Source organism: Daucus carota, chromosome 9 (genome assembly GCF_001625215.2).
Source record: "Daucus carota subsp. sativus chromosome 9, DH1 v3.0, whole genome shotgun sequence".
NCBI classification, from domain to species: domain Eukaryota; kingdom Viridiplantae; phylum Streptophyta; class Magnoliopsida; order Apiales; family Apiaceae; genus Daucus; species Daucus carota.
This window is the reverse complement of record NC_030389.2, coordinates 8366645-8390080: the sequence shown is the minus strand read 5'-3', so window position 1 is coordinate 8390080 and position 23436 is coordinate 8366645. Positions and strand designations below refer to the sequence as shown.

The 23436-nt window shown below is 32.0% G+C and overlaps 3 long non-coding RNA genes across 11 annotated transcripts; all 3 read right to left on the bottom strand.

Annotated features, from left to right (window-relative positions):
* Positions 1 to 1195: 1195 nt before the first annotated feature.
* On the bottom strand, positions 1196 to 4856 carry LOC135149356 (uncharacterized). The gene is made up of 3 exons (XR_010287784.1): positions 4579 to 4856; positions 1835 to 2069; positions 1196 to 1761 (listed from the first exon to the last, which is right to left on the bottom strand). It is a non-coding gene; the product is annotated as an uncharacterized LOC135149356 (long non-coding RNA).
* Positions 4857 to 10032: 5176 nt separating this feature from the next.
* LOC135149229 (uncharacterized) lies at positions 10033 to 14431 on the bottom strand. Of its 3 annotated transcripts, none has more exons than XR_010287508.1 (4): positions 14310 to 14431; positions 14157 to 14197; positions 12061 to 13906; positions 10033 to 11971 (listed from the first exon to the last, which is right to left on the bottom strand). It is a non-coding gene; the product is annotated as an uncharacterized LOC135149229 (long non-coding RNA). The 3 variants fall into 3 exon arrangements; XR_010287509.1 differs by having other exon boundaries at positions 12061 to 12232; positions 13767 to 13906; positions 14157 to 14399; XR_010287507.1 differs by having other exon boundaries at positions 14157 to 14399.
* A 2969-nt stretch (positions 14432 to 17400) lies between these two features.
* On the bottom strand, positions 17401 to 21741 carry LOC108200636 (uncharacterized). Of its 7 annotated transcripts, XR_001802782.2 has the most exons (9): positions 21487 to 21737; positions 21324 to 21374; positions 21188 to 21233; positions 20912 to 21020; positions 19940 to 20031; positions 19830 to 19850; positions 18659 to 19695; positions 18033 to 18176; positions 17401 to 17800 (listed from the first exon to the last, which is right to left on the bottom strand). It is a non-coding gene; the product is annotated as an uncharacterized LOC108200636 (long non-coding RNA). The 7 variants fall into 7 exon arrangements; XR_010287977.1 differs by having other exon boundaries at positions 18659 to 19305; positions 19392 to 20031; positions 21487 to 21741; XR_010287979.1 differs by having other exon boundaries at positions 18659 to 19453; positions 19588 to 20031; positions 21487 to 21740.
* Positions 21742 to 23436: the final 1695 nt, after the last annotated feature.

Sequence of the window (23436 nt, the reverse complement as noted above, 5' to 3'; positions counted from 1 at the left end):
TTCAACAATCTGCTTTAGAGTTGTCCTCCTCAATTCTTGGCTTTGAGATGAGATCCTCAATTGTAATCTCCTTCTTCTTATGTTTAAGATAACTTCTAAAATCTTTCCAAGAAGGAGCCACTTGAAAGGATTCAAAAAGAAAAGTTCCTTCTGCATGTATATATACCATGAAGAATCATTTGATATTCATCCACTTGACTAATAACAGGCTTGGCATCAACTATAGGAGATTTCAAAAATATTGCAACGACAAATTTCTTTGTCCCGGTATCTTTAGTTTTATATTTATACTCTAAAGTTTCTCATAGTTGCTTGGTTGTCTTTATTTCAGAATACACAGTATAAAGTGTATTTGTATGACCATTGAGAATATAATTTTTGCATAGGAAGTAAGAATGATTTCATGCATCAACAGCAACTATTTTATCGTCTCATTCTCATTTACACATGGAGCGAACATTTTGAGATACTTGACCATATTGAGTGTAGTCAGATAATACAACATCTTCTGTTGCCATCTTTTGAAATCAGTCCCACTAAATTTTGGAGCTCCTTACCGGCACTTGCACTCGGAATTGATGTAGAAGTAGATGCCATCTAATTCTGTTTCAAACGGGTATTTATTTATGTAACCAAGAGAATCAAACAATTAAAAGTATTACACAAATATAATTATAACAAATGTAAGTATATATTATATCTCCAATAAGATAAAATGATAAATTATTTATATACATATGCCAATCACATAAACAAATATAATATACACATCATACAAATATATTTACACAGAAAAAACATATAAGATAATTGCTTTTAAAAATGTTAGAAAATTAGTAAAATATATTAATAATTAGTATATTAAAAATATAAATAATAACAAAAATACAAACAGAGTGATTAATAATAAACAGAGTAAAACGTAACATTTTATTTACTCCAGATGCAAAAATGTGTATAATCCTAAATTACATAAAATTAATATGTAAATCAAATTAAAATAAAAGGCAAGTATTAAAACCTGTTTTAGAAGTATGCAAAAGAGAGAATCCAATCCCAATATTGTAAATTGTGTCTTTAAAAATAACTAGCCCTAAAACCCGTGCAAGGCACGGGTGTTGTTCCTAGTATTATAAGATAATTTTTCAAATTTATATGCGTGAGTTAGCTATCTGTAGTAGGCGATAATTTGTAATGTTAACTCTAATCAAGTTGAATATACATAATTTGAGCTTCAATGATCAGGTAATGCAACTACGTTTACAATACGAAAATTTCTTTGGTCTACCTCTGTCATGCTTGCCCGGAGGTGAAACAAAGATGAAATATGAGTGTTGAGAATTTAATTTTAATTTCTCAATTTACTGAAAGACATGTCACCTTTTGTCTTTCACATTTTTCATGCATTATTTATTACTATTATCTAATGGCAAGCGTACTTCTAATAGCCTTGAAGTTCTGATCGTCAAGCAATTTTCGTCCTATTATTCAAGTTTTCAAAGTCTGGACTCCTGTTGCATTTGTTGGTTGTGTGGTTGTTTTTGACGGCTCTACATCTGTGTGTGCTTCTATTTTTGAAGTCTCTGCATCTGTGCACGCGCCTAATTTTGAAACCTCTGTAGTTGCGTCTTCTAAGACTCTTGTGACGATGTATTACTCACATCCTTGTGACGTGTTGTATGGTGTGACCTTAATTTAAAAGACATAAACCTTTCTAATGATGTTATTCACGGTTACTGGAATCTTGGACATGTCTCCATCCTGTGTACAAAGAAGCAGTCATGGAGTGATATCGTAATGTGTATTGCGATACCCAAGTTGAAATTCTTATTACCTGCCCCAACTCCAAATTTTTTGCTGAGGGCACACTGACAAGCTGCTCCGCTTCCTTGTTGAAAAGTGTTGAAGTTGTGTTTGCAGTTGTGTCTTGGACAGAGACCACTGTCCTGAACCTGCATAACTCCAAATTTTTTGCTAAGGGCACACTGACAAGCTGCTCCGCTTCCTTGTTGAAACGTGTTAAAGTTGTGTTTGCAGTTGTGTCTTGGACAGAGACCACTGTTCTGAACCTGCATAACTTTTGGAGTACATATGTTACCATTTTTGTAGATTATGTTATGTGCATAAAGGATCACTACATTTACACTTTCATCAAACAACCATTTTTTGCCTTCCAAATATCACTATAAATGTAATCAACTTGGACATTTTTTTTTAAATTAATCTAAGATAAACTGCGATTCTTTTCTATAGGCTATGCTGCTAGAGTACTGCATATTGTTCATAGATAAACCAAGATAGTTAGTAAACAGAACGTGAACTTGACAGTGATCATTCTGAACAGAAAGAGAACAACATACTAATGAAATTCATGAGCAGGAATTGAACAAGCTACTTACAAAATATAGAGCCTTTTCCTTTAAAATATGACAGTTAATTGAGACAGATACTAAAAGTCCGCATCAACCATGTTGGTTGAAAGGAAGGATAATGGATCAACACATAACATTAACCGAGGTTATAAACCACAGTAAATTGCAATATAAATAATCTAATTCAATGCAACACTACCAATTAGCATCTAGTTAGAAAAAAATTAATTATTAAGAAACTTGATAGTAGTATTGACCGACCAAAAGTCAGGCATATAGATACACTTTGGATTATTAAACATAATCATCTCCGATATCCAATAACACAAATAAATGGCAAGATTTTAACTTGGATAATGAGTTGCGATCAAGACTTAATATTTCAGTTTCATAATTTCATTTCCTGTTATCAATCAATGAAACTATTAATCTACTATACAGGATATAAGTAATGGAACAGTTACACCTTTCTTAGTCAAAAGAACACAAAGAAATGAGAGGCTCTGGTTTGACATGGAGAAAATATCGTTTAAACAAAATAAAATTTTTAGAAAAAAAAATTCCACCTACATCGATCGGTTACCCTAAGTACAATCACATGATCTAATTTAATTCATAACTTAATTTTTTGACGAGAAGATTATAGCCTGACAAAAAGTGGCACATGAGTATAGTCATGTAATCAAGACCTTGAACTGGACACCTTAACCTACTGGACGCTGAAGTGGAGTCGAGGATGTAATCATTAAAGACATTTTAAATCGGATGAGGCTGTAAGCAATTATGAAAAATAGTCCAAGCAGTGAGAGTGACATGCTTGTGTTACAAAATATGCCACCTAGTTCGTATACAGAATTTAGCTAGTATACTCTTCACTATTTAAACTAAAGACTCAGGCCAATGTTGCAAGGAGCTCTTTTCGTTATACAAGCATTTGTGGAGACCAACATTAGATAATCCAGGACCCAGTGAGATTGATAACAAAAATAATAATAAATAATCTAAAAGAACAATTGCATTATCACATGTACTGAGAAATGTTGGAAATAGACATATTAGTATCACATGCATGTGACCACATTTGTCAAAGCATCTGCTTGTTCATTAATGTATTATTACTATTGTGTGTGTCTGTTCATGATCATAGTGCATAGCAAATCGACAAAAATTTAATAAAAGAGGCACCAATCACATGTTTGATTACACACTTCAATCTTTTACTACGACCTTGTTAGGTCATCCTGGCTTCACCCTTGTCAATGTATATAACTAAAACAGTATAATAATATAATTCTAAATTACTCATGTATTCTACATTAATAATATAATTTTAAATTTATAACAGCCAAAAGAATGATAAGATACACAATTACACCATTTTTCCAATAGCCATATTAAGCTTGCTAAGTTTTTGCCGAAGTATACTAAAAATTATATAAAATAACAATAGAAGAGAAGAATTATATAAGTTAAACTGGCATCTTTTTAATTGATTTATAAAGTAATCCTTTAATTATAGTCCTACTTATGCTTCAAATAGTGACTCAAATTAATGCACGAGAATATTCACAAACTTCTGTACTACACTTATACTCCCTCCGTCCCCTTTTACATGTCCCTTTTGAAAAAAAAATTTGTCCCAAATTACTTGTCCACTTCTCTTTTCAAAGCAACTTGTTGTATGTTTTTTCAAAATGTAACAACTTCCAATGTTTGACTAGCATATATATATACACAACTCTATCTAATTCATTACATTTATTAGGAATATGTATGAAAACAAGATATCCACCTAACATTTTCTTAAGATTCGTTATTTTTTCAAAAGGGACAAGTAAAAAGGGACGGAGGGAGTAGATGCACAATTCTAGTAACACACGAGCACAAACCTTTTTCATGTGACAACTATAAGTTGTGCTCTTGTTTGTCGCTACATCGAGACTCATACCTATTCTCTTTTTAAAACCTGTATGTGATACTGCAAACAAAAACCCCTAGCTTATTCTGCTTACTGTTCTCACTCTCGCCTTTGTGGATTCTAAGATGCATACCATTTTTAATATTTAGGGTAATCATATTCAAATTTCATCCGAAGAAAAGTAATTGATTGAGTGATTCTGTTATTGCCGAATACAACCAGATAAAAATAACTGGCGGATGAGCATCATAAAGAAAAATCATAACTGAGGAAGCAAGAAGGCATCACCTGGAACCACGAAGCTCGGATTGATTTACCCATGGCGACCCAGTTTTTGCGCGGCAAAAAGATTCACACAGTGCGGAAAACACAACTAGAAACTCCGGCAGAAGGGAAGAAACCCGAAAGTAAATTGGGGATCAATAGTGCATATAGATTATCTCTCTCTTTTCGTCTCACCATGAACGATCTGACGGGGGGAAAAAAAGTCTTTTCAGTTGATTAAAAAGTCTCATCATTTTTTTTGCTCAGCCAGCCCCATGTTGGGCTATTATTAATAGAAAGAATAGATTAGGCCTCCCCACTCGTGCTATCAAGAAAAGATGGCAGTAAATTTTCAAGATTGAACATAATATCGTTCTAAAAATTATAAGCACTACAGATTCTTATATCGGCTAACTAAAAATTAAGAAAATTATATATATTGTGACTATTATTTTGGTGTTTGGATAGGTTTTTCAATGTGTCTTCACAAAAATATGTCTAATATGTGGCCATCACATATACAAATAAACAATGAAAAATATTTGAAACTCTTTCATATTCTAACAGTCACCATGCACTACTTTCCTATATTGCAACCATTCAAATTTATTTTCAATTAAATTATAAGAATAATATTAGTATTATTCTAACAATTTAATCTCATTTGAACCGAGTCTATTTAGATTAAATTCAAGGTGCATTTGAATTTTGATAGTCATGATCCGCATCGCCGTATGTGTGCATAGTTCATCTTTTTGTCGTTATAGAAAACAAACCAACACTGCATGACAACTAATGATAAATAATTCAATATGTGGGCCGTGGGGCACTAAATAATTACACTTCTCCGCATTCGAGACTTCAACAAACCCATCAAGAGAAAAAAGTTGATAAGCCCACTGAGAAGTGAGAAGAAAACAAAGTCGATTCTTCTTCTTGCTATTTCTGCATGCACAATTTAACCGTTTCTCAATCGCTTTTCAATTTGCTACAAGGTACATTTCCGTGAAAAAGATTAAAGGAGTAAAATCTACAGTAATATATGATCTTATCGGGATAATTATATGCCAAAAATACAGAAAAAATAAAAGAGTACGCTGTACGCGAAAATAGAATTGAAAATGACTAGACTGTTCTCACGATAATTTTATGTTTTTTGTCTCTGCTTGATCTATTTAATTTTCATAATTATACCAAAATAGTAAAATTTCGTGGATAAGACCAATCCTATTTACTATAAATGAATTATATATATCCTTTCTCTTTGTATGTTTCATCTGTTCAGTCTTTTCCTTTCCCATGTGAATGGTACTGAGGGCAACTCCAACCCAACACCAAAACACCATTTTGGTGTCAAATTTGATGTCAAATTCACTCCAACCCAACACCAAATTGGTGTAAAGTTAACACCAAATAAATTGGTTGACACCAAATTTGGTGTCAAGTATGGATTTGGTGCAACTTTTACACCAAATTTGGAGTTTTCCAAAATACCTACTATACCCTCGCATATGTTATTGAAAACAAAATTATTCCATCTATGTCCCATTAAAGTTGTTTTATGTTATATTATTTATTCTTTAATCATAATTGTTTTAAATTTTCTTTCTTTACTATTTTACTCAAGTTTTTTATTTATTTCCAAATATCAATAAATTTATATTCTTATATAGAAGATATGTTTTTTAAATAGATTTGATTAAAAATAAAATACACGATGATTAAAATATAAATTAAATAAAACTAAAAAGTTTGCATTACTTTTGCATGAAACCATGATTACATGACCTGCCTATGCATCTAAAATGAATATGCAGTACTCACATTTCGCGCATAATTAAATCCAATAATGCTCTAATTACTCACATTTTATATCACCAAAGTGAAAATGTGATCCACAGGGGCTCAGTTCCGGGTCATGCAGTGATTGATCATATTTTTGTATTAGCTGCAAAATGTACTAAAAGATATTATGTCAGCTTGTATCATGCACAACATGATAGTTGAGGATGAACGAGACTTGAATTTGCATGTACATGATTACGTGGAAACATCTTCTGCTGTTGTCGAAATGGAAAGAAATGGAGATGACGAATTTCAAGATTTTCTTAGTAGATATCGACAAATTAAAGATAAGGAAGCTCATTTTGCACTTCGCAACGCCTTGATCGAGCACATATGCGAAGAGCACGGGAATTCATATAATTAAGTTGTACTCTTGAATTTATTAATGAATTTATAATTATTTTAGGTCCTTGTTTATTGAACATGTTAAAATTTAAGTACAAATTCAATATTGATATAAATAACTTAAAAAGAGAGAATATTCCATTTAATGTGTAAAAGATTCTTTTTGGTGTAGGATATGGTGTTGATGGGTTGGAGTGAAATTTTGATTTGGTGTAGTTTTCACACCAAATTGGTGTATTTTTCACACCAAAATGGTGTCATGGGTTGGAGATGGTCTGAACTAAAGTCATGCGCATGCCTAACTTATCGCTTGTTTAGTAATTCTAGAATTATATAGATATGTGAAAAAATATAATATGAAGATAATAATTTTATTCAAGGACTGGGGAAACATATATCTTTTACAAATACAATATAATCCACTCTGTAATGTTCTGCTTACTCGACATATAGAGGCCGTTTGGGCAAACTTAAAAAAAATGATTTCTTATTTAAAAGTAAGATTTAAATAAATTAATAGAGAGTTTCGAAAAAAAGCAAAAGTTATGACAGATAAGTTATATTTTGTTGAGTTTATTAATTGAGGCACTCAATTTTAACAATATAACTATATTAATAACTAGAAAAAGGAGTTGGTATCGATTATATCTTCATATAGAGACAGTTTTGCTCATGAGTACCAGGAGGGATAACTAGAAGTAGGTCTATGTTAAAAAAATATTATAAAAAACATAACTAAAAAGATTTTAGTAATAAAATCAGACAACTGTATAATAGTATTTTATATTTAAATTTTCTTCTACAAATATAAAAGTTAATTTTTGGGGATATTTGATATTGAATTCTATTACAATTTTTCACAAAAAATTGAAAAGTAATTTTTAAAAAAAATATGACACATGTTTTCTCTAAATCAGTTTTAAATCAATAACTTTCTTAAAATTTACAAAACAATTTCTTTTATACTTTCGAGTAAAAAAAACAGTACCAAGCTCGTCGGTAATTTTGATAAAGCAAATTCCCTTCTATATCAATACTCAGAAGATAAATTTATAATTATTCTGAATTTTGATGAATAATTTGCGGGAGGACGATATTTACGAGAAGTCGATAATATTATCACACGAGTGCCCATAACGACAATATTATCACATCAGAATGGTCAATGGTAACATACCTTGAGCCGGACAAGTAGACGAAGTATTAAAAATGTTTATCTGACTTGATCTATTTCGCACTTAACATGTGCACATTGGTATACTCTACAAAAATCGTTAAAAAAATTGCGATCTTCGTAATTTAAAGTTTTTCACACCCACGAACGAGTATGGTCTGAGTCATCACAAACCAATCGGATACATGCGTGCATTCTTCGCATCCACAAACACATCAACTTACAGGTCTAACAACTGTGCATCTGAGACAATGTGCTCTTGTTTTTTAGCTCACTAATTTGATAGATAATCACACAAACTAGCATGGTGTGAGTCATAAAATACCAATCAGACACACGAGAACATGCATGACTCGAATCAGACACACTAGCAGCTATGAATATCCCAATAATTGTGTACAATCATGTATTCTTGTTAATTTATTATTGGTTGTCAAATCTGAGTATAATGTGTTGGCAATCGTTAGATTATTGCTTCTTAAATAATACTCCCTCCGTCCCCCTGAGTAGTATACATTGGGGGACGGGGACGCGGCACGGACTTTAATGCTCCTGTAAAATGTAATTGTGTAATTTATTTTTAAAATTTTCTTTTTCTGAATTAAAGTTTGGATGTTATATTTTTATTCAGAAAAAAAAAATCTCAAAAATAAGTTACGGAACTATATTTTAAAAGAGCATTGAAATGCGTGTCGAGCAGTTGAAAAGAAACGTATACAATCAAATGGGACAGAAGGAGTAATATTTTATGGCTCTCGCAGAATCAAAAGATTATTCGGCCCGTTAGTCGTGTAGTACCTAACTCAACATACCTCTGGGATGATAAGAGTACTTTATTCATCGAAATTTCAATATTTTGAATAACTTAGTAAGTATTGTTTCTCTTAATTTTTTACAAATCTGAATTTTCGATATTTTGATACTCTCACCGTCCCGGCCATTGATTATCATATGAGTGGGTCATAGAAATCAAGACACTCAATAAACAATGTAGAAACATGCAAGTGGATCTAAATTAAAGAAAAGTGAAGATAGATATGAGATCGGTTGATATTTAATGTATAAATTAGGTATAATGGAAAAAAATAGGAGCTATTAACCAAAAAACCCAACTAACTTGTTATTTTTTTGCCAATAAACTTTTAAATCTTTTTTTTCTTAAACAACCCATTAAACTTTACTCAATCTTTGAAAAAAATTTAACTAGAGTTAATTATAGTTGACGTGAACTAACCATGATCATCACAAATCTTATGTGACAATATGATTACAATTAACCAAAAAATAAGAAAAATAAATAAATTTTTTACTCAAGCCTCATAAGACCAAAGAACCGCCAACACATCACCTAGGTATGTTAGGAATACTAGTATATCTGGCCCGTGCTTCGCACACGGGTAATATTTGTTATTTTCATATTTTTATAATTGATAATTTATCTGTACACATCTAATAATCAGGTTTTTATTGTGTATTGTTACGTGTCTCTTTCTCTAATTCCTAGTTGCACAATTTTATGGAATATACATACCATAGTCGGGTTATTAAAAGATGATCTAAATCTTTTTGGGAATTCATCAAAGAGAAAAGCTAACTTATAAAAAGAGTGAATTCAATGACTTCTTATTTCAAAAATTGTAAATCTGAGTAGTCTAACCAAATGAAACTTTTTGACAAACACCAATAAGTTAACTAATATCTACTGCGTAGAGATTAATAATAGGAACCGAAATTACTTGTGTTCTTATCCGGCGTTCCAGCATTACTGTTATTTCTATTCGACAAAGCAATATGCTCTTAATTTGCACACAAAAAATTATTTTTATTTTACCAATATTTTTAAAATATTTATAAGACATATATCATATTTAAAATTTTCCAAAATGTTTCGTGTGTCATAGAAAATATCAATATAAAATTTAATATACAATATTTTTAAATATATCTTAATATAATCGATTAATAATATATTCACTTTGTTAATAAATATTTTCTTTTTCCCACTCATTTCTTATACTTTAATACTCTTATAAAGTATAGTTTTATAAATTATTTTCAAAATTTTCTCTTTATTTTCATTCTTAAAATTATATATTATGGAAATTTTAAAAAAGTATCTTTATTACAAATACAATACCCTCGTGATCTTTTCATTCTTCGGGTAATGATATGAACTGTCTGTGTTTCATGAGGGTAATTAAGTTAATCTTTTTGTTTATAATGTAACCACAATTTTGTTAACCTATGACATACTTAGTGACCTGAATCTTGTATTTTTTTAATGTTCTCAATCTTCAGGAAGATCTAAAAGTCAGAAGATTTGCATTAGCAATTCTGTCAATCCTCAGGTGCATCTGCCTACTTTTTGTCACAAATATTCTATGAAATAAATGGTTGGTACTACTAAAAAAGTTCAAAAAAAATTAAAACTTGCAATTTTGAAGTGTAATTCTTTTATAGAACTATTTTCTGTTTAAAATTTCAGGACAATATCGTCAAGAAGAATCGCTTGGAGACCTGAGAAGGTTTCAGTTTAGAGAACTTCATGTTGCCACCCACAACTTCAGCAGCAAGAACATTGTTGTTTAAGGTGGTTTCGGAATAGTCTACAAAGGGAACCTGCAAGATGGAAAAATTGTAGCTGTAAAAAGGTTAAAAGACGGAAATGTTGTTGGAGGTGAGACTTAGTTTCAAATAGAACTTGAGATGATCAGCTTAGCTGTTAATCGAATCTTCTCCAGCTCTATGGCTTCTGTATGACCGCAACAGAAAGGCTTTTAGTCAACCCTTGGATGATATGTGTACTGTAAGTTATAAAATGCATCTAATTAAGTAGAATAAACTAAATAGATGTGAAGCTTATAACATGCCTCCAAGATCTTTTTTGGACAAAGTATTATCGTGTTCAGCATCAAAGGACTCCAATAAGTTTTTACCACCACTACCTGTCGAGAGAAAAGTAAACATGTGTGCAGAATATAAAAACATAATTTTGATCAATGAAAACAACAATCAAAACATTACCAAAGTTCCATGCTTGTGCAGGAAACCAAACTGTGTAATCATATAAGTAAAAATGGAAATGCACTAAAATCAATAATAGGAACAAAAGGATACAAAAAAAATGTATAATCTGTGGTATCATATTTCATATAGTAACCTGGTCTTGAAATACCAAGTTGTTCTTAATGGGGAATAATGACCGTAATATTATCATATGCCACCCTTTCTATTTGTGCATCAATCTTATCAGTGGCATTTGAAGTGTGTTAAGGATCGAACCTACGTTTTGTGGGAAAAAAAACTTCGACTCCCTCTTCAAGAATTCTTGAATCTTTTGGTCCACACAATGAGTTCTCTCTTGATGATGAGCTTGACAAAGGTGAGACCAGATGCTCTGAGCCTATCATCAGGAATGAGTAGCATTCATCTTCCCGTGCATCAACAACTATGAAACCTTTAAGTGTTCATAGGGAAGATTTTTCAAATCCTGATTTCTTATATAAAAATAATATCATGGCAAACATATCAGTTCACTTGTGAAACCATCCAAGATACTGCAACTAAACAGACAGGTCAAAGGAGTTTGAAGGATTCGCACACACGAAGATAGAATAAATATATCAATATATCTATAAATAAAATCAGTCATCAATCAATTGAACATATTGCTAAAAATTACTGTATTGGTCTGACTCATTTCAATCACCAAGAAATTTTAAACTTAAAATTCAACAGATACAACAAATTAATGAAACAGAAAAATGAATAAAGGAACTGTGGTTTAGCAGATATAAGTAAAAAGTTTACGATGCAGTTTATTAACAAAAGATCAACAAATATGAGCCGCCAATATTTTTATATATTAAAAAGATCATATGCTGAATGCAATTAAATTTATAACATTAAAGATTCCATAATATTTGTCTTAAATATATAGCTTATATTTAAAACCTAATGTTTATTTGACCATACCTGTTAAATTTATATGCTATAAACTCCTCGCAGAAGGAGAGGTAAAAAGTGGAGACATTGGGTGTTTGTTAACTTGACCTATATATGACCAAATTTAGACAAATGTATTAGCTTTACGATATTAAAACTGCAGCCAGCACACATGTCTCATATTTCATTTAACTAACCTGATAAGCTTAATGATGCATAATGTGGAGAGAGGTGCGACAAATAAGTAGATGTTGATGGGGTGTGTAGCTGAGTAACATCTGAATATGGCAAAAGAACGATGCAGTCCTGGAGAGCGTCACATCTGCCCTTATCAAGGCACTGGAGAACACGTTCCAACTTGTCCCTAGCCTAAACATCACCCGCATTCACCATAGCAGAGGTATGTTTAATTGTATAAAGATAGGCATTTACTTTAGCAGGTATTCCAGAATCTGGTAAAATAAGCAATAGCAAAGAGAGATCTTTTGTTCTCTTAAAAGCTGTCACCAACTCTTTGACATCTAATTAAATGTAGAATATAGAATTCAAAATTTCCTTAATCTTAAGTACAACAGAATTAATAAGATCCAAATAACAAAAAAGAACCTCAGGGAATAATGTATATATTAGATTGGAAACTGAGATGCTTGTATAGGCCCATTGCACTTCTATTTGTTTATAGGAACATATTGCACTTGCCAAGCCTTTAAAATTAAAATCTTCGATGTTGGGTTCATTTTCATCAGGGGTGCCCAAGTTAAACCTGAGATCAATAGGCATCAAAGTTTTCTAGCCACCTCTTTCCCTTTCCTATGTTTTGCTATGTGATATTCTGTATATATTTAAAAGATACTGATAGCCTTTCTTATAATCAGATTATATATAGTATGATTTCAGATTTGATTATAAAAAATAATCAGAGCGACAGTAGCTTAGCCACGGACTGCAACAGAAAATACAGGACACTATCCATTGACTTTGGTAACTATACTATTCTGGGAGGTTCCTAAACAACGTCTCTAAGGATTTGTGATTCTGTTTTTGTTACTACTGATTAGATTAAGAGGTACTTTGCATGGGAAGCAAAGATTAGATGTCTAAGTACATTAACCAAGACAACATATTGATTGATGCTGCACTACCAACCGTATGATCTGATCTCACTTGAGATCTCGCATATATTCCACTCATCAGACGGTTAATCATTAATATTATTTTAATCATCAATTTTGACTTTCCGTGATGAATAACTATGATTTATTGTAATTATCAAATTATATTAGTTGTTACTAAAATTTAGTAATAAATTGTCCTCTTATAGCCGGCAAGCTGGTTGGCATGGTGACTGATCAGACTTTTTGATTAATAATATTATTATAATAATATTTATTCTACACACGATAAAGACATGCAAGTCACAGACAAAAGTTATAACAATTCATCAAGCTAAGATTATCTAAAGTCCTCTAGAATAAAGTTTCCTTTGAAGCATACATATAAAGACTCATTCTGTCTTCATATTAATCCAATTTAGATAATTTTAACTTCAAAATTACTAACTATCTTTCTTGAGGTTAAACAGGTACTATGTGAAAAATTTTGACAGGGTTCGCAAAATTCAGACTGAAGCAATGTATAAACTCTAACTTTATGCAAAGTGACATTAATAAAATCTTTAGTAAGCCTTTAAGTAATAATCAACATCTGGGTGCCTAGCAAAGATAAAGATAACAACTCACATGCTACACACCAGATTTAATCACGAAAAGAAGCTTTACATACAGCTTAGACATTTAAGCATCTCAATTTTATGACATAAATGGTTACCTAGAATTCAAAATTTCCTTAATCTTAAATACAACAGAATTAATAAGATCCAAATATGAGAGTTTTGAATAAACACCTAGAGCGAAGCAGGAGCTTGGGGTTGCTGCAGAGTGGCCTGGTCAATCAGCGTAACACAAATGCCATCATTTGTAAGAGCTTATTTCGTATGAGTATCTTTTTCAGTGGTTTTTTCTGAATGAGCTACGCCGGAGGAACCTGCCAATGCCACATTGTATCAAGTTGTAATTAGTAAGCATATATGATCATATATTATCTATAAGAAATTTAATCGAACATTTGATGTACAAACCGTGTGTAATCAAAATAACCATGTAACTTACAATATCCTGATAAAAAAGAGGGATATGAACTTTATATATACATGAATTGAATCAATGAGACCTTGATAATATATAAATCGAATCAATGTGTACCTTAATTGAATGAGTAAGATAATTAGAGATACATGAAGTCATGAATTTTGAACCACCGCTTGAAGATCATCTCCTGCCCAAACAGAAAACAAAATAACGAAGTCAGGCGTATCCATAGAAGACGATTTCTTGCAATGAACACAGACTATAGAAGTCGCTAAGAGCACGATGAATCCATTAACTACCCAGTTTGAAATTTGGCACGTTCGAATCACACGGCTAAAATGCAGGGATAAAGAACTGCAAGTGTAGCGTCAGTCGTAACTGAATGTTCAGACCCGGATGTTAACGGGTTGCTCCAACTCTGCGGCAAATACCATTGTATTCAAGTCGGGTATTGACCCATTTTTATCTGGATTATCCAAGTGGCTGTGAAAAGACAAAAAAAGGCTAAGTTTAAATAAGAAGTTAAAAAGGTGGAAGGGCAAAAACAGTCTTTTTCCAGTTTCTTTGTGTTCAGGAATTAAGAATATACTAGCAATCTTGCCCGTGCTTCGCACACGGGTAACGTTTGAATTTTTAATTTTAAATAATTAATTATAATGTGTTTTTAATTATAACATGAACTAATAAAAATACAATAGGGTGCTCACAGTGTTACGAATCACAATTGTTATTCTCTGACCCACAATGTAATATCAACCTTTGAGTGATTCGGAGTTTAATGAAGTCAAGTTTAATTCATTAGACGAAACTGAACATCAGATGTTTTACACGATAGGAGCATTAGTTATGAAACTATAGGCCAATATATTATATATATATATATATATATATATATATATATATATATATATATATATATATATATATATATATATATAATAAAGTGGCTGCATATACAGGGCAACATTACTTCCTCATGTATGATAAAAATAAAAGTCCGAACAAAACTTGAGGTTAATGTACTACACGAAACCACTGCTTGAACATTGGAGAAAAAGCTCCAAGACAAATGAAAGAAATAATACTTGTCCTCATGGCTGAAGTAGTTTTTGAAATCTATACGCTTATAAGTTTAAATCATAGTGCAAGCTGCAGATCAAAGAATTGGAAACTGGTTACTTTGCTCGTAACATGATATTGTCATTTGAGAAGCATCTGCACTGGAACTGCAAACTTATTGCGCTTGTCAACCAGTGTTTTGAAGTGGTGTGCGTTTAGCTTAGTATTGGTGTTCAGAAGATCACCACTGATGTCAAATTCAGTCATACATGTCACGGCTCACAGTGCAGACAAAAACATCCATCCAAACAGAAGTTAGCTTAGATTTTTCAAAGAATCATACCAATTTAACTCTGTTTAAAGAAGATTTAGCAGTTCCCGGTGTGTCGCTGCCTTGTGAGACTTTGACAGCAAAGCTTTGAAAGGAAGTTCATTTTCTGTTTAATTTCATTTATTCACATATATCCTGAGCATGTTTGGTAACAATCCATTCAATATTAACAGTTTATATCCGTCTTAACTTGTATTTCGATTAGCTAGTCTTTTTTATCCCAAACTCCTACTTAATTTTGAGCCAACTTTAATTATAGCATGAGCATGTCTGGTATGACATGCTATCAACAATAAATTTCGCAAAACACATTTCAAATGCGTGAGAGAACAGTATGCATGAATCTTACATCGTCATTTGCGAAAGTTGTGCTAGAGGTGCCTAATATGGAACAGATTATTGAGGAAGAAGCCGCTGCATCACAGACATCAGTAGCAAAATACAATATGCTGTTCACTTTGACATTATCTTCGTTAGTAAGAATCTTAAGTTTTAAGTCTTTTCCCGTTAGAGCTTTAATATTTGGAGGAAATATATTTGTTGTCTGATTCTGTGATTTATTTGTGAAGGTATAGTCAACTACTCACACATATCTGAATTAAAATTTGTGATTAAATACCGCATCAGTATGTTAATATTAAAGGCATAAATAAAATCTTATTCATTAAATGCTGCCTGAAATAGTATACAAACTCTTGTATCATCTAATTAATTAGTTTACTTTTGCAAATCAGCAAATTCATTAATACATGGAAGATGCTATACTGTAAGATTACAAACATGTAAAGATTAAAACATTACTCCCTCCGTTTAAAAAAGTATGACGCTTTGACTTTTTCACACATTTTAAAGTGTTTTGACCAAGCATCTAAAATCATCAATTTTCTTTTAAAAAATTATACTTTAAAATTTTGACTATATATTTTTATTTTAAAAAATAAAATTTAAAAAATAATAAATATAAGTACATGGTCAAAAGACTTTAAACTACGTGCAAAAAGTCAAAGCGTCATACATTTTGAAACGGAGGGAGTACAATCCAGTACCCCTGTATACTAAAGAGGCAAAGAATATTTAGGCTTTGATTATTTTATTAAATGCGCTAAGATTTAGATATGTACAATAAATAAATGTGTAGGCCTCCATTATTTTTATCATAAAATTAAACTTTTTATTTAATTAATTATAAATTTCCTATTATGTCTCGTAATGAATTTATTTTATTTATAAATGATATGGGTCAAATTTAATTATTAATTTGTTATTATATATACCTCATCAAAACTTATATTAAGCAGTTCCTCCATCAGACAACACACAAATAATAATTTATAAAATTTATTTATTTATTCCAAAGTAATTAAATATTTCTGGCTTAACTTTAAAAAAAAAATCATATTTTTAAAATTATTTTCATATGAAACATTTAAAATAGATATTCATTTTTATAAAATTCTAATAGGTATTACTTTATTTATCTATTCAAAAAAAAGTTCAAACATTCTACCACTTGAAAAATTACTTTTTTTAGAGTGAATAAAATTATAAAACACAATCAATTAAATTATTATTAATATTTTTCTAAATGATGATATGAAAAGACTATAATAAATTACAATCTCAATTTTATTTTAAATGAAATAATATTAATAATAACAAATTATCATTTAAATAGAATAATAAGTTTTTATGAGCACTCTTACAGGCTCTTATGTGATGTCTCTCTTGACTGGGATTGTCCTCCTTGGAGGGTATTTTGCAAAGATTGTATTTGTCAGCAACCACTGACATTCAAAATGGTGTAGGTCTGGACCAAGCAGAATCCATTCATTTACACTGCAAAATCTGTTCACAGAGTTTATTTAATATGCATGCAGCTTCAAGTCATTTCACAACTTCCTTTGATTCTACACATATTTTGTAATCCAAATATGATGAGAAATTATAAGATTAGTATACAAAAGTTGCTCCTTTAAATAATTAAAATTAAGAAAAACACAAATATTAATAAATATATATAATAAATGCCATTAAAAAGGATTAACAAAAATAACTATAGCCATAGAACTGAGCAAATAAAATGGGACTATTAACCACACATGACTGGAGACAATTTCCGGAGTCTTACAAAAATCAGTTCCTTAGCTGCCACACTTTTGTGATATTTGGTAGTTCAGTTCATACTATTCAGACTGTGATCTTGATGCTGGAAACAGGACAATCATTTGCTATGTGATGGGGGAAAGTAACATTTGAGTAAATTGTCGAGTTCATGCGGCCAATTCCAATAATTTTTCTAAACAAATTAAAGCTTAGATTTGACATATTTTGGATCATAAAAAACAATCAAACTTTTCCAATCAACTTTCTATCCCTAATGGCAGCAAATGCAAGGTTGGCCTGCCAAAAGCATAACATATATATTAGTTCTACTGTCTAATCCGAAATGAAGATAACAACAGTACAACACAGTTCACGTGATTTCTAAGCAAAATACTCATCATCTATCATATAGCAAAACTCCTATAGCCTCAAATTATTAAATTATATTAGACAATAACTATAAGAATTAAAATAAAAATAAAAATAAGGACCACTTCGATACAAAAACAAAAGACTAAGAGCACGTAACCTGTCACAGTCTGAAAGTATGAGACACATTAATGGTAATTAAACCCTTTGCCAGCCAGGAGAGCAGTTCATTCAACGAATCTTCAAGAACTCCGGGTTTGTTTAATTTATGACTTTCCTAGTAAAACCCATGAATTGTCCAATTCTGCGAAGTGATCAATAGAATCAATAAACCATACAGGCAAGAGTCATAACTGACAAAAGATTAACACAAAGACCGAACATCAAATAGTTTATTAATAATAAAACTGTGTTGTGTGTTCATGTACTCTCATGTACTGCAAAACAACAATGTTATAAGTTGGCCCCGTCTTCTAACGATATAAAGTATAAACTATCAATCTCTACTCAAAAAAAATTCTTTATTCGATTAAAAAAACTGACAATATAAAAAGAGTATATAGAAGTAAATCTATAATATCTTTTGTAGTATTCATAGAAGTAAATGATATTACAAAAGATATTAAAAATTTGTTAAAAGAGAATTTGATATTTATAAAATAGTATTATAAAATAAATACAAACTTAAACTTCTTCGAGCAATCCAGACCTAGAAAGCCTATCAATCATTATGTTCATAATCAGTACATTAGGAAACAAACCAATGGCTTTCATACTATCACAAACCTCCAAAACGGCCTCAAGTTTCCTTGCCTTGCAGAGCATGTCTATTAGCATATGCACATAGGACTTTCCTGTTCAGATCTATTTGCTCAAAAATATTCACAGCTTCGTCCAATCTATTAGCTTTGCAGAGTACTCCTATCATGCTAGTATATGTGACATTATCAGGACTGAGGCCATTGTGAATAAATGCACTGTTACCTCATACCCTATTTCTTGCATCTGATGAAATAGCGAGAGCATGAGATCCGCTTCAGAGCTTCAGATAAAGCGCATATAAGAGTTGAATAAGCAGAAAAAGCTGGTATGCTTCCCCAAATTTGTGAGACTTTACACAACTAACAACTATATCTATACAAACACTATAAGTATGCCCTCAAAACCTGCTAAACTCCATCTTCTTCAAAATTTGTTCCACCATATCAAAACTTTTTCTCTTCACCACTACCATAAAAAGAGCATTATACGCTTCCGAACAATGAGATTTGTTATCAACCTTTTCAGTCCATTGAAAATAACTGAGTTCCAAGAATTTTTTTTGCATGACTTATATTGCTTAACAAATGATCCTCTCTTTTGTACTAATCGGAACAACAAATGTCAAATCCTGAACTGGTCTCTTATATATTGGGCCTCTAAAGTCGGTGAACCTGTTAGTTTGCACACCAAAATGGGATCAATTTGACTGTTCATAGTTTTAGCCTCCAAAGGAGTACAATATCACACAGACACGTACCATCCACTCCAAGCTTCTGTCCAGATTGTAGGTTTATAGAATCCATTACATGTATTAATTTGCTATTAAAGTGAGAAATAAATTATATAATTTTAGAATAAAACATGAAGACATTTTAACAATAGCGATAGACTCTGATGAAGAATTAATGGGCTAATTTTTGATAAAGAATTAATGGGCTAATTTAAACTCTAACCTGAGAGAGAATAATAGGGCCTTTTTCAGACTCCCTGTAACCTTAAGTGGCTCATTGTATGTCCTGAAATTAATCCCTGGAACATACTTCAGCCAAATACGAAACCCTCTGAACACATTACATAAAACAAACACTATAAAATTATAAATTAATATTTGGTTCACATTAGAGAAGCAAAGAATCTGCCTTGAAAAAATAGAACAATAGAAGTTCTAGAACCCTGCAATAACTTATTTGCTTACCTTAAATTTGCCACAAAATACCTGAATTTGCAGCAAAGAAGCTCAACTGAGTTCTCAATAAGCAACTCATAAATTTCTAAAACTTAAAACAGTAAAAACTTCAAACTTACTTCCAGCCAAGCTCTTTCTCAACCTTTTATGTTGATGCATACACAGCCGTGGCATCTCCAGGCCTTCTCGGGCATAGTTTCAGAGGAATTTTCTGTATCATATATTCGAGTTATAATTGTTATACAAATGAAAGAGGGCCCAAGCACAAGGCAGATTCCCTTTCCAGGTGCTTTCTCAAATGGAGAAAATGTGGTATATGCTTAAATTTACTACTTAGGTTGCTTTTTATTGCTAGGGAATACAATCAAATTTGTTCACATCAACTTTGACACTATAAGAGTTTGTAAAATTATTCAACAATTTATACCGAGCTTCAGTGCACCTTTGAGAAGCCGTGAATATTGTGACTGGAATGACTATATATTTATGGAGTATATAATATGAGCAACAACTAAATCAAGAGCTAAACACCCAGTATATCACCACATTCACTGCATTGACCATATATGAAATGCATACATGCCTAAGACCACATAGATGCACGTCAGTATGCTAATTTTTTGTCTAATACCAACCGAGCAATGCTACTTGCCATATATCGAAACCTGTTTATTCAAGTACTTCAAGTGCCATATAATGTAGTAGTTAAAACATATCATAAAAACATACTTGGGCTGGCGTAAAAACATGAACAAAAATTGGTATTTTTTTTTTTTATCAAATTCATGAATTTCACCTGTGTCAACAAACTCCCTGTTTATTTCAGATATCCTTGTAGGGTACTTATGCCAGAAGCAATTGGTCAGAGGGTCCAGTAAACGCTAACTCTTTTCCTTTAGCTCTCTAAGACCAAAATTAATTCTAAGTAATTACTCCCCTGTCCAGAAGGTCTAAGTACCATAATGTATTAATAATAGCTACAAAATCAATATTCTCTCAGATCTAGCAGGATTGTTTTACGCTAATAGCCACATAGAGTTGCACTTAGATACTTGAGTGTTCCATTTATTTATACAAATATTACATACTACCTTGATTACATCAACTAAGCACATACTACAGTGGCCGGATTTAGCAATTAACATATATGGTTGCCCTGCACAAACAATCTGACCCCATTTGACGGCATATATCCTGTACCTGCAAAAAAGATACACTAATAACTATGCGAAAAATGTATGGTATAACAGCACCTGTAAAAACTACAATTTTACTAATCAAAAGTCTAGTGATAACATCTCTGTGCCGCAAATTTAATATGTGTGCTTCCTAAATTATAGAGAAACAAACATATCTATTATCTATACCTCCTTCTTGAGCATTAGAGTGACAGGACTGCAAGCACCGTCTACGCTGGCCAGACAACACCGGAAAACATTCAAGCAATGTGCGATAACTAATAGTATCATTATCATTAAATCATTAATGGGTAGTTATGCTCACCAGTTCTGACGGACGAAGGCGAGACCTCACCTAAACCGATGCGCTTACGACCTGCTCGAAAATTGGTCACAACCACCAGTTACCATCTATTCACAAAAATCAAAAAGAAACCATACAGCGAATATCACAGAAAGAAACATAAATAGCGAAGATGCAATCTCACCATTATCCATGGTCAATAAGTTCAGTGTGGGTCGGAATGATGAGAAAGCGAGGTCGCGGTAGGAAGCGGGATCACAGGTGTGCACAATTTTGAAATGCTCTTAGTAACTGACCGCTGAAATCATGGGTCACAACTGAAAAACATATATATTCAAATCACACGATTAAACTACACGGTTACATAGATAACCGATGATCAGTTCTGATATTCGTGTTAACCCGGATGAAAACGGGTAAAACCTGTGCAGCAGAAAAATGACTATATTCAGGTCGGGTATGATCCATTTCAAGAAATGGACTATCCAATAAGATGTGAATTGACTAAAATAAGGGTAGGTTTGTATGGGGTGCTAAATTTAAGGAAGGGCAGAAAACGTCTTTTTCCAACTTCTTTGTATTCAGGAATTAGGATTATATAGATAGATGTGATGCTTGATGATACAAAGTATTTTATTCTTACTTAGAATAAAATTGCATGTAGCTGATCAATTGGTAGCATGCTAAGGCAGTATCAATTGATCAGATTGACCTATCAACGGTTGATGAGGTATTGTAACAAAGCTAGAGCATTTTAGCAGTTGATGTAAAAATAATGTGTACTTTTAGATTAGCAGTTGATCTATCAATGGATGTTTAGATAGGGTGACATAATTGTAAATATGAGAAGTCATGTAATCTATCCAAGTGAAGTGAAGATCGATCGGTAATTTAAAGTATCAATGGCTATTTGGAAAGAAGACTATCAACCGCTACATCAACATCATCATTATCCCATAACTCAAAGAAGACTATCAACTGCTATTTCAGTGTATCATCAATTGATGATATTAGCAATTGATTATCAGCCATTGACAGCTACAAGTCAGGTAAAAGACAAAGTTCACATGGGTTGATGTGACAGATGCTAGACCAGCTTTGGAAGCTAAACCAAAAGGAGTTTAGTCAAATATTGAGAACCTCGAAGCCTACCATTTCTGGCAAAGCAACAAGAATTTCAAGCTGCCAAATGCAGTATCAAGTCCAAGAAATTCTATATTTGTACTAGCTAGAAAGTGAGTAGGAAAATACTTTTACAGACTAGTTTTGTTTGTAGTAGTATATATTCACTTTGTAATTTCACATTTCAAAGTATTCAAACACCAAGAACTGAAGAGCAAAGCACTAGAGAAAGTTAGCAAGAAATTGTAAGCTTCTGCTCTTCATTCTTTTGTAAGCAGCCAAGTATTTTTACTTGGAAGGTTCTTGATATAAAAATCTCTCAGGTGGATCAAACAATCCACCTGAAATTTTTAAGATCCTTGTTCTTTAAATTTCTGTTTTAGCTTTTATATTCTCTTGTAATTTGAATATGATCTGTTGTGCAAAAAGTTATTGAAATTTTTGTAGATTGTATTCAACCCCCCCCCCCCCTTTCTACAATCTAACTTATTGTTTGAATTGTCTGAATAACAAGGTAGCATTTTGGTGTCCAGATATTATATTCGCACCACGACCTCCTGTTCCTCTGTGTAGTAAAGCTTCAGATACAGCTCATTTTTATTTGGTCAGGACCTTAGGAGGCTGGTTGGGTAGCCAAAGGATTTGACAATCAATCTCCTTACTCTATTATGTTTTGGCCCTCATAAATGTCGAGTTACAAACAAGGTCCATTTCGTTTTGAAGCGTAAAAACCCCAAGACCAGAGAGTATGTTGAGCATCATGTTAAGTTCCCACCATCTGTGTCGTCTGACAAATTAACCCAGTGTGCACTGTAATTTTGAAGCCCGACAATGAATTAAGAATCTTGGTTGATAGGGAAGAGAAAAAGAAGGTCAATTTCTTGTCTGTGGAAGATTTTTATCCAACCCTAATCCCAGCAAAGACAACTCCTGATTCAGATGACAAGAAACCTATAGACTAGGACAGAGAAAACCATCGGATCTTCTTTCGGTTTATATTAATTAAAATATT